Below are 16,409 nucleotides of genomic sequence, written 5' to 3' on the forward strand. Positions count from 1 at the left end.
ATATTTATCACAGGCAAATGTTAGCCCTGCGATGAGATGGCGACTTGTCCAGGGTTTTTTTCGCCTTCTGCCTGAATGCAGCTGCGATACAGCACCCCTGTGACCCCAAACAGGACAAGCGGTAGAAAATTGTTGGATGGATGGATAAATGAAATCGTCTTAACAAGTCATGTTTGATAATACCTATGCAGACGTCAAACATGCCAGAGACGGTTTAGTAAGTGTCAACAGGTTAAGTTATATCATACTTGCCAACCTTGAGACCTCCGATTTCGGGAAGTGGGGGGTGGGGGGGGGGGGGGGTCGGGGATGGGGCGGGGGCGTGGTTTGGAAGGCATGGTTGGGGCGGGGGCGTGGTTAAGAGGGCAGGGGTGTATATTTACAGCCAATTCACCAACTCAAGTATTTCATATTTATTTCATATATATATATATATATATATATATATATATATATATATATACATATATGGTTATATATGTATGAAATACTTAACTTTCAGTGAATTCTAGCTATATATATTTATTTCATTACATATATAAATAAAGAAATAGTTGAATTTCAGATGGTACCTATCAAATACACAGTAATAAAAACACATTTGTTCTACTGACTGTACTGTGCTTGCTGGTTACTAGAAAAAAAAACACTTACCTTTCACTATTTGAGTAACGTCACTTCTGAGTTTCCATAAGATGGCGCCAGTATGTGGTTTGCCCTGCCGTCTCTCGCTGTCAGCTCTGTTCGTTTTTGTGTTGTTTGTGTCTATTTTCGTTTCTGTCAGCTCACTGCCTGTGTATGACCGTCAAACACTGTTGGATCTTTGCCCCTCTCCCACTGATATGATCAACTTCGACGTTGGTTTTTCGACGTCCCAGTCAGCCTCCTCTCCCCCGCCACCTGCGGGGTGGGTTGTGTGTCGGGCCCCACCTGGATTAGCTGTGCCCTTGGACGTGCCGGCCTCCGCCAGGTTCGGTCTTGTGAACGCAAGATCTTTGACAAACAAAACGTTCATCCTGAAGGATTTCTTCACTTCCCGCGGACTTGACTTCCTCTGTGTGGCGGAAACATGGCTGACAGCCAGTGAGTCTGCCCCTCTTAATGAACTTCTGCCTCCGGAGTGTTCCTACTCTAATTCTCGTCGGTCGTCCGGCCCAAAAGGAAGATGATTAGCAGTCGTTTTTAAAAATGACTTTAAATGCCGTCAGATCCGCCTGCAATCCTCCTTTTCAAGCTTCGAACTGTGCATGTTTGAGATTTTCGGGAGAAAATTTCTTTTGGGAGGTTTTCGGGAGAGGCGCTGAATTCCGGGAGTCTCCTGGAAAATCCGGGAGGGTTGGCAAGTATGAGTTATATTGAAAAATTACAAATGTTGCTTGGAGTCAAGAATGAAGAGTTCATACTAATAGAAACACTATGGATGGCTGGAAAGCTGAACAGCACTCCGGTTGGAAACAAAACAAGCACGGATAAATGGAAGGATACTGCAGAACCTGCAGTGAGCTGATTCATTCAAAAGATGCCACCATAGCACAAACAATAAAACACCTAGTCAGTGTTTGCGCTTGTTTTTTGTTTTTTTCTATAAAATTAGTTTTATTACTGCCGTTAGTGAAGAATAATAATCCATAAACTATCTGCTCCATTTAATAAGCCGCAGGTTTCAACATGCAGGAAAAAGAAGCAGTTTCTAATCCGTAATTTACGGTATATCAAATGAGTAAATACATAAACTTAGCGTTATTTAGTGGAACGATTGAAATAATTCTTCATTGCAATTACATTTTCGCATTCCCTGGATTAATACACATGCGAAGATGCATTGGGTGCATAAATTCCAATGGGGAGCATGTATCGCCAAAACACCAGCAACAAATGGTTGCACTCGGTCTCCAAACTCTATTTAGCACGATGGCTAGCCGTTGTATTGGGACTCCGAGGAGACAAGCATGTTGAGCAGGCGTCCACACCGGCTGCTTTTTTTTTTCTTTTTTTTTTTTTTTGTCCTGTCCAGCTTCTCAGGCAAATCATATAGTTGATGTAGATGCCCATATCGGCTGTTCAGATTTACTTTACAAAAGAGAAGTCTAGGATACTTCTCTTGTTGTCTTATTTGAATGTGACTTTATTAAATGTATTTATATTATCATTTGGTGCAGCCGGGCCGGAGCAGGAGGGGATAGAAAGAGAAAAAAAGGAAGACAGAGGGGGAAATTGTGGGGATAAGAGGGGGATTAGACAGAGGGACAAAAACAACAACAGCAAACACAACAATTACAACAACAACAATAGAACAACACCAGCACATACATAATATGTACAAATATGATCGTAAAAGTGATAGCAGATAAACAGTTAGTGAAATAAATAATATAGTAATGACAATGAGCATTTTTACACTAAAACTGGAGCAATACAAATACCAATAGAAAAAGCGCTATTGATCATGAACAAAACCAATAGATTACCTCTATTATCAACAATAAAGTTGTTCAAATGCAACGATACGTATACATAATGATAGCTAGAAAGATAATTTTTTTAAAAATAAATAAATGGAAAAAAAAAAACTAAAAAAAAGGAAAGAAAAAAAAAAGAAGAAGAAGGAATACCGAAAGATGAAAGGGAAGAGAGAGAGGCAACCTATATTAATCTTGTAGATTGTTATAGTAACAATGATTTAAGCTCTGTCAATATGCCTTGTGTTGCCCAGTTTACTCTAGGGCAACAGCATTGATATATGTTTGATGAAACGTGATTATGTGCATGAGTGTATGTATGCATATGTACTTGTATATGAACAGAATGTGTATATGAATGTTTGTACAGTAAATGTATATGTACAGTATATGTATGTTGGTTTGTACAGTGAATGTATATGTACAGTATATGGATGTTTGTACAGTGAATGTATTTGTACAGTATATGTATGTTCGTACCGTGAATGTGCGCGTGGATGAACGGACTTGGAGTATGTAGATATGTAATGTATTTGTGTATGTATGTGGGAGCGTAGGTACCAATGTATGTACGTTTGTATGTATGAGTAACGGTGTGTGTTGTGTTAGTATATATGTGTTTGTATGTACAATATATTTGACCCCTAGTGTACGTGGGAGCCAGAGTGCGGACCCAGCCGCCCAGAGAGCCCAACCCAAACAGCAGGTGTGGCGCCCAGGGAACCAGGGACCACCCGCCCCACGCAGCCAGCCAGGCCGGCCGGCGGCGGGAACCCCAGAGCCCGGCCCACCGCGCCGCCCGGAAGAGCCGGCAGCAGGCCGCAGACAGACGCGCCCGGCATAGGACAGGGCACGAGAGAAGCAGCGGACGGCCAGACCCCAAGCCAGCGAGAGAGAACCCCCACACGGGCAGAAAGACGGGACGCCCCACCCGGGGGAACCCAGACACTCCACGCAGCCGGACGGGAAGACCGCCCCCGCCCCACCAGCACCTGGGGCCTCCCGACCCCGCCCCCACCCTCGGGGAACACGGCGCGGCCCACACCAGGCCACCCCACCCGAGCCGGCCGTCACAGGACCACCCAGCGCAGGGCCGCGGGGACCACCCACCCCACCCGCAGGGACCCCAACGATGGAGATGGAACAACCAGCAACCGCCCTGTCGAAGTCCCCCCCTGAGGGAGGGGAGAAAAGGAAAAAAAATTTAAATAAAACAAAACAAACAAAAAAAAATTTTTTTTAATTAAAAAAAAACTATTTAATAACAGCAGTGTGGTCTTCAGCACGCGCTGAGGAGATTCCAGGCGGAACTGAAATGAGGCGACCGGATGCAGCAGCCCAGGAAGGTCATCGAGCTCTCTGCACATACACCGTGGCTTCTGGCGTGGGCCGCTTCACGGAGCTTCGAGACGAGCCACTGTTGCTTAAATGCTGCCTGTGAAAGTGCTTTGATATGCAGCAAAGCCTGCTTTTTAAACGTTAATATCGCTGATAATAACCCTCATTTAGTCGTAGCGGCCAAAACCATGATCATGATAAAAACTTAATTAATTGTGCAGTCCTCATGTGGGAGATACAATACACCCCATTTTCTCAACCTTGACATAGACGGCCTTCCTCTCTCGCCTTTCAAACCATGCATTGTATGTACTGAATATGTAAGTTTTGTCCTCAAACAAGTGCTGTTTTTCTTTGAGGTGCAGGTAGACAACTGAGTCTTGACCTGAAGAGTTTACCCGTCAGTGCTTTGTCTGCTCACAGGGCATTTGTCACCAAATTTTATTCGTTCTTTTTTTTATGAAGTTTCTGGTTTTTGGGGTGCACCAGGCTATGTCTCAATATTCATCCATCCATCCATTCATCCATCTTCTTCCGCTTATCTGATGTGGGGTCACAGGGGCAGCAGCCTAAGCAGAGAAGCCCAGACTTCCCTCTCCCCAGCCACTTCGTCTAGCTCTTCCCGGGGGATCCCGAGGCGTTCCCAGGCCAGCCGGGAGACATAGTCTTCCCAACGTGTCCTGGGTCTTCCCCGTGGCCTCCTTCCGGTTGGACGTGCCCTAAACACCTCCCTAGGGAGGCGTTCGGGTGGTATCCTGACCAGATGCCCGAACCACCTCATCTGGCTCCTCCCGGATGGCAGAGCGTCTCACCCTATCTCTAAGGGAGAGCCCCGCCACCCGGCGGAGGAAACTCATTCCGGCCGCTTGTACCCGTGATCTTATCCTTTCGGTCTTGACCCAAAGCTCATGACCATCGGTGAGGATGGGAACGTAGATCGACCGGTAAATTGAGAGCTTTGCCGTCCGGCTCAGCTCCTTCTTCAACACAACGGATCGATACAACGTCCGCATTACTGAAGACGCCACACCGATCCGCCTGTCGATCTCACGATTCACTCTTCCCCCACTCGTGAACAAGACTCCTAAGTACTTGAACTCCTCCACTTGGGGCAGGCTCTCCTCCCCAACCCGGAGATGGCCCTCCACCTTTTTCCGGGGGAAAACCATGGACTCGGACTTGGAGGTGCTGATTCTCATTCCGGTCGCTTCACACTCGGCTGCAAACATATCCAGTGAGAGCTGAAGATCCCGGCCAGATGAAGCCATCAAGACCACATCATCTGCAAAAAGCAAAGACCTGTTTGTTTTGTAGTCAGTAGTCACAGTATTATCTTGGAAATTAACCATAAAACATGGTGTGTGTCTGCACGTGCCTGCTGCTGTGACGCAGAGGATAGAAAAGTTAGTCAAACCGACAGTGGAAGGAATACAAATAAATTAATATGTTTAAACTTCACTGCTGAAGCATTTGTCAGATATGGGAGCAATATGAGTGTAATCGATAGTGCTGATGTTTCAGCAAAATGTTACAGTTTGTTGTTGCAAGGTAGCCATGAAATAAATCACAGGATGTAATTGAACAGAATTATTATTGTGATACTAAAGAGCAGTGGCGTGTGATGCATTTCATACTTGGGCCTTCACTGCGGATTTAACCATCTTAACCCACCTCTTATTACTACTACTATCATGTTGCAATTACACTCATAGTTTGATATAGTGTGGTCTCATATAACATTTTACACATTTTATATAACACGGCCGCGCCATGGACTCCCACTGTTTGCCCGTTTTATTCCACAAGAGTAATATTTTATTTGTATTTATTTTTTTACCAAATGTGGCCTATGGGGGTAGATAATCTCTGAAGGCTTGAGGTCTTCAACAATGATTGCCTCCGCTGCATCCCATGGTGGCGACGCGTTGATCAAGTAACTACTGCCTATCTTTGTCGACGGCTGAATCTATGGCCTCTTCCTTCTCTGCTGTTGCAAAAAGGGTTAAAATGGCTGGGTCATGTGACGAGACGGCCGGAGGGTGAGCTGGTTCGCAATGTCCTCCGCCCACCTCCACTGGCATAAGCACGGTGGCCTGACGATCAAGGAAGTCTTCTTCGAACTCTTGGGTGTGCAGGTGGTCAGCCTGCGCTAGTGGGACCTAGAATTGGTTCGCCATCTCTTGTGACCTTGCACAGGACCGTAGTGCATGGGCCCCCATGGTTTGGAATGTTGTCAGGGCCACTTCCTAGTGGATAGTGCCCACCTCATTCGGTGTGGTGGAAGCACAATCCACTTGTCAGGTCCTACGGAGGCATTATCCACCAAGCAGGTTTAGTTCAGCCGAGCTACGCGTATTCATTTTTCGAAAAGAAAAAGGTAAAAAATAGGGATTTCTATATGATGCGATCTCAGGAATAAAGCGATCAGGGTTTTTCTGGACCCCAGCGACTACGTTATATCGAACTTTGAGTGCCTGAATAATATATAAAAATGCAAAATAACAAAGTGTGGTATTGAAGAGAGAGGAATGTCAATGTAAATTTAAGGTAAATGCACTTTAAATGTCCATGAATTCAATTCTATTAGCATCAAACCTAATGAATAATCAAGTTAATGTTTTTGATTGTATTGTAGGTAAGGGTACCCATAGGTTTGTTGAAGTTATACATTATTTTTCAAGCCAATTCAAAATTAAAGATTGAGCGTCAGTCAAAAATATGACCAAGAAACAATAAATGAGCAAAACAAAACTAAACAAAAAACTAAAATCTTTTGTGGATTTGGAAGAAAGCTGGCCACTAAAATAATATATTCGACATATGGTCATTTATAAATGTGAATGTACACTAGTCACGTGGACCATGTTCAATGCAGTGCTAAATCAGCAATCAGATGTATGGGATTTTTTAAATGCTGTCAAAGGACAACTTGACATCGCTGACTAGTTTTCACGGGCAATTGTATCCAGTTCAATTCAATTAATCAAAGCAGAAATAGAAATAAAGTTACAAATTTGTTGCATGGAGCGAATAGCAGAGTCTAATCTGCCGCTCCATGTTCAAACTGCTTCCACAGTGGAGTGTTTTAAGTCTCGTCTTAAGACCCACTTTTATTCTTTGGCTTGTAACACTACGTGAGTTGTGTGGTCCTCTGTTCTCTGTTGTCTTCTGTGTTTTTTATACACTTTGATTTCTATTTTACTGTTTTAATTGATTTTACCCTTTAAAATAGTTTTTAATCATATTTGTTTTTATATTGTTTTTATTGGTTTTATATTTATTTATTTTTTGTTTTTATTCAGTCATTGGTGGAGCATAATATATATATATATATATATATATATATATATATATATATATATATATATATATATATATATATATATATATATATATATATATATATATATACTTTTTATTTTATTTCATTTTATTTTTTTTATTTATTTTTTTACAATTGTTTTTAACATGGCTGTGCAGCACTTTGGAAACATTATTGTTGTTTAAATGTGCTATATAAATAAAGTGGATTGGATTGAAATGTAGGTCAGTCTTTGTTTTCAGTGTAGAGTGGTAGATGTTTATAGTACTGCTGGCCCAGCAAAATAAACCGTTTTTTAGTCTGCTATGGATTGACCTAAAGCACCTTTCAGAAGGCAGCAGGTCAAACAGGGTTTAAGGGGTCTCCTATAATAGCCCTGTTATTTTCTGAGGTAGCAGTTATCATGTGCTGAAGATCAGGGGTGTCAAACTCATGTGTGAAAGTGCCAGTCATAACAATAAGACAGTTTATGTGAAAAAATGTCATTTTTACAAATCAAATATGTCTCTGATCAGCGCTGATAGGCAACGAGCTATACCGGGCGGTATAGCTCGGTTGATAGAGCAGCCGTGCCAGCAACTTGAGGATTCCAGGTTCGATTCCCGCTTCCGCCATCCTAGTTACTGCCGTTGTGTCCTTGGGCAAGACACTATACCCACCTGCTTCCAGTGCCACCCACATTGGTTTAAATGTAACTTAGATATTGAGTTTCACTATGTAAAGCGCTTTGAGTCACTAGAGAAAAGCGCTATATAAACATAATTTACTACCACTACTACATGTCAACTACTTAATCAAAACTGACGACCAACAATATATCAACTCATAGCTCAGGCCCATCTACGTCCCAGTCCATAGCGCTAAGCCTTCTGGGTAATGTAGTATAATAATAGACATTTACAGAGATATATCTACATTTTTCATGTATCTTGTCTCTTGTTTTTTGGTTGCTATTTCCGCCAATAATATCCCGTTCTTGTTTCTTGTCCTCCGAGCTCATTGTTAACGCTGCATTGCTCACTTGTGAGTTCTTAGTGCCTAATTTGGAGTCTTTTTGACTTTTTGTCCTGTTTTTCCTCCTTTTCCTTTTTTTACAATGCCTTTTATTTTCCACAACCTGTTTTGCTAAGCAGCAATTTTTGAAGCCTATTTTTTCTTATCCAAGCAGTGTTGCCACAGTTACTTTCAGAAAATAATCTAGTTATTTTACTAGTTTTAGTCATAATCTTTATAAAAAAAAATCTTAACGGTTTAAAGGAGACCTAAATCGATGTTGGATACCCGTGGTAAACAATCCCAAAGTGTCAAATCATAAGGTTCACTTATTTTGGCGTGAGCCAGCACGCAGTTTTGGATTCCTCTGTTTTGCAGCCTGGCTACGTTGCCAAATCACAGGCAGACGGATGTACTTGTTGGAAACTTATGTCAAGCTCAAAGAGCTTGTTTCAAGCTATGAAGACAAACATAATGTTAGGATAAAGTATTATTTTCATTTAATCTCGGCATGGGCATAATAACCCTGACATGCAACATGCAGTGACAGTCTCATTTGTTACTGTTAGCGGTCTCATCCAGCTCCCACAGTAAGGGTCATGGGATTTTGTGGGTGGCATCTGTAAACATATCTTTCCTGGCATACAAAGTAGGTAGGCATACAAACACACACATACGTTAGGTCCTAACAGACACACACACACACACACACACACACACACACACACACACACGCACACACACACACAAGATATGTGTTTGTCCCAACACACAAAAACAAGTACACACTCTTATGACCTGACCCATACTAAAAGAAGACATATTGTGTGCAAGCAAAGCAAAAACAATACTTTAATTAAAACAAGGTAGACCCTAAAAAAAACATTTCTTAACACGGTTATTGTGACCAAAATGATCACGGTTATAATTATTAGTGCTGTATTTTTAAATGTGCGCAACATTTTCAAAAAGTACCTATACTGAAATCTTTTAACAAAGTTTTATTAAAAAAGAAACAACCCACTAACAACACATTGAAAATTAGAGATGTACGATAATATCGGACTGCCGATATCGGCCGATAAATGCTTTAAAATATGATATCAGAAATTATCGGTTTCAAAAAGTAAAATGTATGACTTATAAAACGCCGCTATACGGAGTAGTACACGGACGTAGAGAGAAGTACAGCACACCAAAAAACCTTAAAGGCACTGCCTTTGCGTGTTGGCCCAATCACATAATATCTATGGATTTTCACACACACAAGTGAATGCAAGCCATACTTGGTCAACAGCCGTACAGGTCACACTGAGGGTGCTCGTATAAACAACTTTAACACTGTTACAAATATGCGCCACACTGTGAACCCACACCAAACCAGAATGACAAACACATTTCGGGAGAACATCCGCACCGTAACACAACATAAACATAAAAGAAAAAAATACTCAGAACCCCATGCAGCACTAACTCTTCCGGCATGCTACAATATACACCCCCCCAGCTACCCCCTAACCCCCACCTCAACCTCTTCATGCTCTCTCAGGGGGAGCATGTCCTAAATTCTAAGCTGCTGTTTTGAGGCATGTTAAAAAAATAATGTGTGTGTGTGTGTGCGTGCGTGTGTGTGTGTGTGTGTGTGTGTGTGTGTGTGTGTGTGTGTGTGTGTGTGTGTGCGTGCGTGCGTGCGTGCGTGCGTGCGTGCGTGCGTGTGTGTGTGTGTGCGTGTGTGTGGGTGTGTGTGTGCGTGTGTATACACTGTTAACGCAGTTTTTGTGTCTTTTTACGCATTGAATTCAGAAAGGATGCACATTTACGGAAGTCCGCTCGTCCCCGGGTTGCGGAATTTTTTTATTTTTTTTTATTGAGCCTGCCTTCTCCGGATCAAAACTCCGGTTTACTTTTTTTTTTTTTATTGATTATCGCGTCCTGCCGGTGTTTTGTTTTGTTTATATTTGCCGAGTCAAATTTTCCGTCCCCGTTTTTTGCGTTTTTATTGGTCGACCTCAAAGTAATTAACTGTTCGGTACAATTTGATTGATTTTGATTCGCCAAAAGTTTTATCGATCTCAAATACTGCATTTTCGGCATTAGGACTCCCGTGTGTTATTTTTTTCAGCAGGACGAGCAATAAACCCAGGAAGCGAAGCTAAGTGGCTTCAGGAGCCACTTTTAAGCAAATGGCTCACCTATGGAGATGAGCCATTTGCTGGAGATAAAAAGAACACCTTTACGACCCGGTGCACTGATTTTCAAAGATCCAGCCTCACCAGGCAACAAGAAACATAATTTTACACCATTCCTGTTTGTCGGCTAACAGACCATGGTCGAGGAGCGGAGGGGAGATGTTCCCTCCAGGGCCGATGTATTGTTGGGGGTCCCAGTGGGTCCCTACACTTCCGCTCTTTGGTTGGAATGACGAGGCCGTCATTTTGTTACAACACCTTTATTCATGTTTTCAAGAAAACCAACTGGACATCCACTCTGCTATTAACAATCCTGAACATGCTAGTGCTACCTCTCCTAACTTGCCCACTCACCCCACATATTGTCATTCTTAGAACACACAGCTTAAGGCCATCACGAAGCCAGAGATGAAATGCTAGAGGCATAGAGTGCCATTGTATTAAATGACATTGAAACTAACATGCCAAATTCTAAGTTTGTTGGCATTATTTGCCATGAAAGTTTAGATGTGGTGTTTTTTTTAAACAATTGGTGATCTACATACAGGTGAGAATAATCAATTAAATTTGTCATATGAATGTATGCCCTGGCACACCATATCATAATTTCATGACCAAAGCAAAGAAACTTTTTACACTGTTGTACTGAAATAAATACACCCACAACTTAAAAATGTAGAAAAAAATACAGAAAGCAGTAAAGTTTAGATCCATGAAGGAAAGAAGAAAATGAAATAATTTTTATAAATGTGTTTTCTTTTGTATTATTTTTTTAAATGACTTAAGTAAAGTTTATGACAACCTTTATACAAAACACAATATAAAATGTGAGCTATAACAGGACAATGCATATGTATATCATTTGTTTTCAAAACGGTTACAAAAAAATGGGTCCCCAAAAATGTATTGTGGGACCCCATTTTTATGACTTTGACAATTCCTAGCGCAAATATATATATATATATATATATATATATATATATATATATATATATATATATATATATATATATATAGATAGATATATATATATATATATATATATATATGTATATATAGATAGATATATATATATATATATATATAGATAGATAGATAGATAGATAGATAGATAGATAGATAGATAGATAGATAGATAGATAGATAGATAGATAGATAGATAGATGGATATATATATATACATATATATATATATATATATATATATATATATATATAGATATATATATATATATATATATAGATAGATAGATAGATAGATAGATAGATAGATAGATAGATAGATAGATAGATAGATAGATAGATAGATAGATAGATAGATAGATAGATAGATGTATATATATACATATATATATATATATATATATATATATATGTATGTATGTATGTATGTATATATATACATATATGTATGTATACATATATATATATATATATACATATATACCATGGTAGAGCGAAATATACGTTAGGTCAGGAAAAAACACAGAGGCTATTTCATCCCTACAAGCCTTTCTCTGCTCTTCAGGGGATTGGTAGGGATCAAATAGCCTTTGTGTTTTTTCCTGGTCTAACATATATATATATATATATATATATATATATATATATATATATATATATATATATATATATATATATATATATACATTATATATCAGTTCGTTTTCTGCTACAGCTGCACAGCTGCTGCAAAAAGTCCATCGCCTTTGGAAGGTTAACATATTTCACTTGAAGTTTGCATGCAGTGTACACCGCGCATAATGAAATGATAAAAGATGACTTTGAGAAAGCTATCAAATACATACATAAAAAGCACACACTGTGTATTTTGTAATAAATAGTTGTATAGTTTAATGATGGCCTCACAATCCACTGCACTTGTATGTATTTAACGACTGTTTGCCCCAGGTTGTCCAAATGCATTTGATTCTGCTTGTCGCCTTACAATCAAGCCTTCCTTCTGTTTCACTCAAGTAGAAACAAAGCCAGATAAATGATGGACGATTTGGTTGTTAATTAACAGGTCCTTTTATCCTCATTTCTATAACTCATACTTGTCTCTGTAGATCGATTGATGTTTCCAGATGTCTCCAATTAAAGCGATCGATGAATGTGACAGCTTTCTTAAAGTCTTTATTAAGTTATATCATGTGTGGCAGACACTGTATCCAAACTTCTAATTTAATATAATCTTTCAACTTATTCTGGATTTATTGCAGCCTCAGAAGCGCGTACGGGCAAAAAAATCTATGGGAGACTATGCGCAATGTTCAAATTTGACAACGAACGCCAACATTTTAGGGTTTCTCCATCCAGAACGTGAATCTTGAATGAATGTGCATATGACAATACTTTTAATAGTGGTAACAATTTAAAGTCTGTAGGATGGTGTATGACATAAGTTATGATTTATAAAAAAATATATAAGGCACAACAAAGGGGTCATATTATGATTTTTTTTCTACATTTAAAAGACTTATTTGTGGTCTACATAAAATGTGATGCTGGTGCTTTGGTCAAAATGTTGCATTGATTATGTTTTAAAGACCATCTTTAGGCCGGTTTCTGACCGTCTCTTCAGACTGTGCCGTTTTGTGGGCGGTCCTATCTACGTGGCTCCACTTCGACGGCGCCTTTTCCCCGTCATATTTGTTGCAATGATAGTGTTTAACACTTCTATAGCAAGGCTACTGACAGATATAAGTCAGAACTGTACGCTACTCTGTATTAGAAATGGCACCAGTGGAGGATGAATGCCCCACAACAAGAGGATCGAGAGAAAAAAAAGAGCCTATTGACTATGGCGCGGACTACAATGCTGGACACAATCTGATTTTCGAGATGTACGTAGATTCCAAATACATATCGGCAGATACCAATAGGTAAGAAAAGTTGGTTGGTTAATATTGATTTATGTAAATCTAAGTTAATATTGCGAAACCAAATGCAGGATAATATGTCTACTTATAGGTGCCATTTTGGGGTCCTTATACACACCATTATAATAGTCATATGTTGAAGCACAGTACGTCTGACTACGGTAGTCGTAATGGTCCGATTTCCATCAAGCATCTTACCAAAGTTGTGCTAAAACATTTTGACCGCTTTTTGAGCGTCGTGTGTAATGTTCCATATTCTCAGTAGAACATCAAAGTTTTGGTTACGCTTGCTGACTTCAAACTGCAGTCCACATGTATCTCTTATGTGTGACTGCCATCTGCTGGTCACACTAATCATTTCACCGTGTACCGAAACGAAATTGCTTTTGAGGTCAGTAAGAAGAATCAATCCGTACATTAGACGCACCGGGTTATAAGGCGTACTGATTAGTTTTGAGAAAATTAAAAGGTTTTAAGCACGCCTTATTGTCTGAAAAATATGGTAATTTGATCTTTGATCATATTTACCTTGGCGGACTGCAGGGAGCTTAAGGTAAATCAAGACTTTTTCCATTTCTTAAAGACCTGTTAGATTGCTAATTTAAAAAAAACATTTAAAAAAAAAAAAACCCACAGAGAAATTCTATGGAGTCATATCCTCGCCTTCTGTGTCCATTTCTCCAAGGGATTAGCAGTGATTATAAACTCAGCGGTGCAAGGCGTTGCAGTAAAATGGCCAAAGGAAAGATCGATTTCTGTTCAAACCGACTTAATTTAACCCAGACTATTCACACTAGCAGGGCAGGGAGACATTTGATTGCATTAACAGGGTATGGATTTTAGTCTTGTGAGATGAGCAAGAACAAAATGGGGTGATGTTACGAGGCCTGACACCGTTTAGACTCTCTGCACACGTATGCACATAATCAGAAAGCATTATTTTCTATTGATCATTCCATATTTTCCCAGAAAATGTTTTCATCCCCACTAAAAGTCTTAACTGGTTATTGATACTCACAGAGGGGAATGATGATGACAGAAGAGCACGGTAAGAGCAATGTCACTTTTCCTAAAAATTTGTGTATACCCACTGCATGATTTCACAGAGCGCATAGCATTGATCGTTATTTCCATCAAAAACTCCCACCAATCATGACAGACTTACTGAGACCCAACAATAACTACTTTGGGACAAATGATGATCAGAATATGAATATACAAAACATAAGCAACACGTTTTAGAAGCTGGGTGTTAAGCAGATCCTGCTCTAGTGAAATACTAAGCATCATTTCAAAGTGCAAAACAAGAAATGCAAAGTACGAACATAACAAAACAGCCAATGTTTGCACTCATTCAGATGCTGACTAATGGGACGTTTATATCTTTCAGCACAAGACTCTGCTCCTTGTTTTATATGATTAGTTTAACATAATCCTCATGCCTCAGGTAAAAAAAAAAATGCTTGGCTTTTGTCACTGTCAGGTTCAAACACTGATGACATCTATTAAACAGACGAGAAACAAGGAATCATGCAGAGACAGAGTTAAATTTTGCTCAATTTTGGAGAGATATGTTTTGGGCTTTTTTTTTTTGATTGATTGATACTTTTATTAGTAGATTGCACAGTTCGGTACATATTCCCTACAATTGACCACTAAATGGTAACACCCAAATACGTTTTTCAACTTGTTTAAGTCGGGGTCCACGTTAATCAATTCATGGTACAAATATATACTATCAGCATGATACAGTCATCACACAAGTTAATCATCATAGTATATACATTGAATTATTTACATTATTTACAATCCAGGGGTGGGATGAGGAGCTTTGGTTGATATCAGTACTTCAGTCATCAACAATTGCATCCACAGAGAAATGGACATTGAAACAGTGTAGGTCTTACTTAGTAGGATATGTACAGCGAGCAGAGAACATAGTGATTTCAGAACAAGTAAATACATTAGAAGTACATTTGATTATTTACATTAGGTTATTTACAATCCGGGGAGATGGGATGTGAATGGAGGAGGGTATTAGTAAAGGGTTGAAGTTGCCTGGAGGTGTTGTTTTAGAGCGGTTTTGAAGGAGGATAGAGATGCACTTACTTGTACACCTGTTGGGAGTGTATTCCACATTGATGTGGCATAGAAAGAGAATGAGTTAAGACCTAGAACGAGTAAGGCTGTACTCTAGTGACAGATCCAAACTACTTTCTAAAAGTCCAGCCCACGTGCTTCCTCTATTTATTTGGGAGGTCCCTGGTTACATCACTGAAGTTGTCGCTGAGGGGGGGGTTATCTCAACAGTTCAAGTCAGACACAATATATGACTATTAACAAAATGCAAATGTGTTGACGCTGGGGACACCACCCCGTCTCTGCCTTGTATGCGTCCCGGTACTCGATGTTCGGCCTTGGCAGTCAGCAGGCCGTGTATGGACACAACACTGATACGAGACGACTTGCAATCTATTGGATTGCCAGCTTTGCACAAATAGAAAAATACAGCTTCAGCACAATTGATAATAACTATAGTAACGGCCCTTAAGCATAAAGTTGCGTGATAATATGTACATGATTATTCTAACAGTCGCATCTTCCGAGCGATGTCCATGGGTCTCGGTTGAATTTTAAAGTTAACCAAATCCTCAGCTTATGGCCACAACCTTGTACTACACAAACCTGAGACAAACCCAGTATTTAGCTATCTTTTCTGTGAACAAGGCACTGTGTTACTCAAAGAAGTTCTTCGGTGTTAGCTCTTACAATAATTATGACGCTATAGCTTGGTCAATATGCAGGTCACAACATGTAAATGAAGCGTCGTTGAAGGTTTTTGGATGTTTTTCAGAGAGCTTTATAGGTGGAGTAGGTGACTCCTCATTACCTGCATTGTTAGCTGCCTTTTACTAGCAGTTTTTCAACATTTGGGAAGTACATGAAAGATATGCCTCACATAAGAAATGTGAATCCATCCATTCATTCATCCATGCATCCATCCATTCATCCAATTTCTACTGCTTGCCCCTTTTGGGGTAGCGGGGGGTGCTGGAGCTTACCTCTGCTGCATTTGAGCGGAAGGCGGTGTACACCCAGGACAAGTCGCCACATCATCGCAGAGACGGTCAAAATTCCCCCCAAAAAGTGCAGTTCTCATTAAAAAATACACATCACATGGTTGAGTGCGCACATTTCAACAGGCCAGTTGGGCTTCTAACTTGTG

This window comes from Nerophis ophidion, linkage group LG08 (genome assembly GCF_033978795.1).
Source record: "Nerophis ophidion isolate RoL-2023_Sa linkage group LG08, RoL_Noph_v1.0, whole genome shotgun sequence".
NCBI lineage: Eukaryota > Metazoa > Chordata > Actinopteri > Syngnathiformes > Syngnathidae > Nerophis > Nerophis ophidion.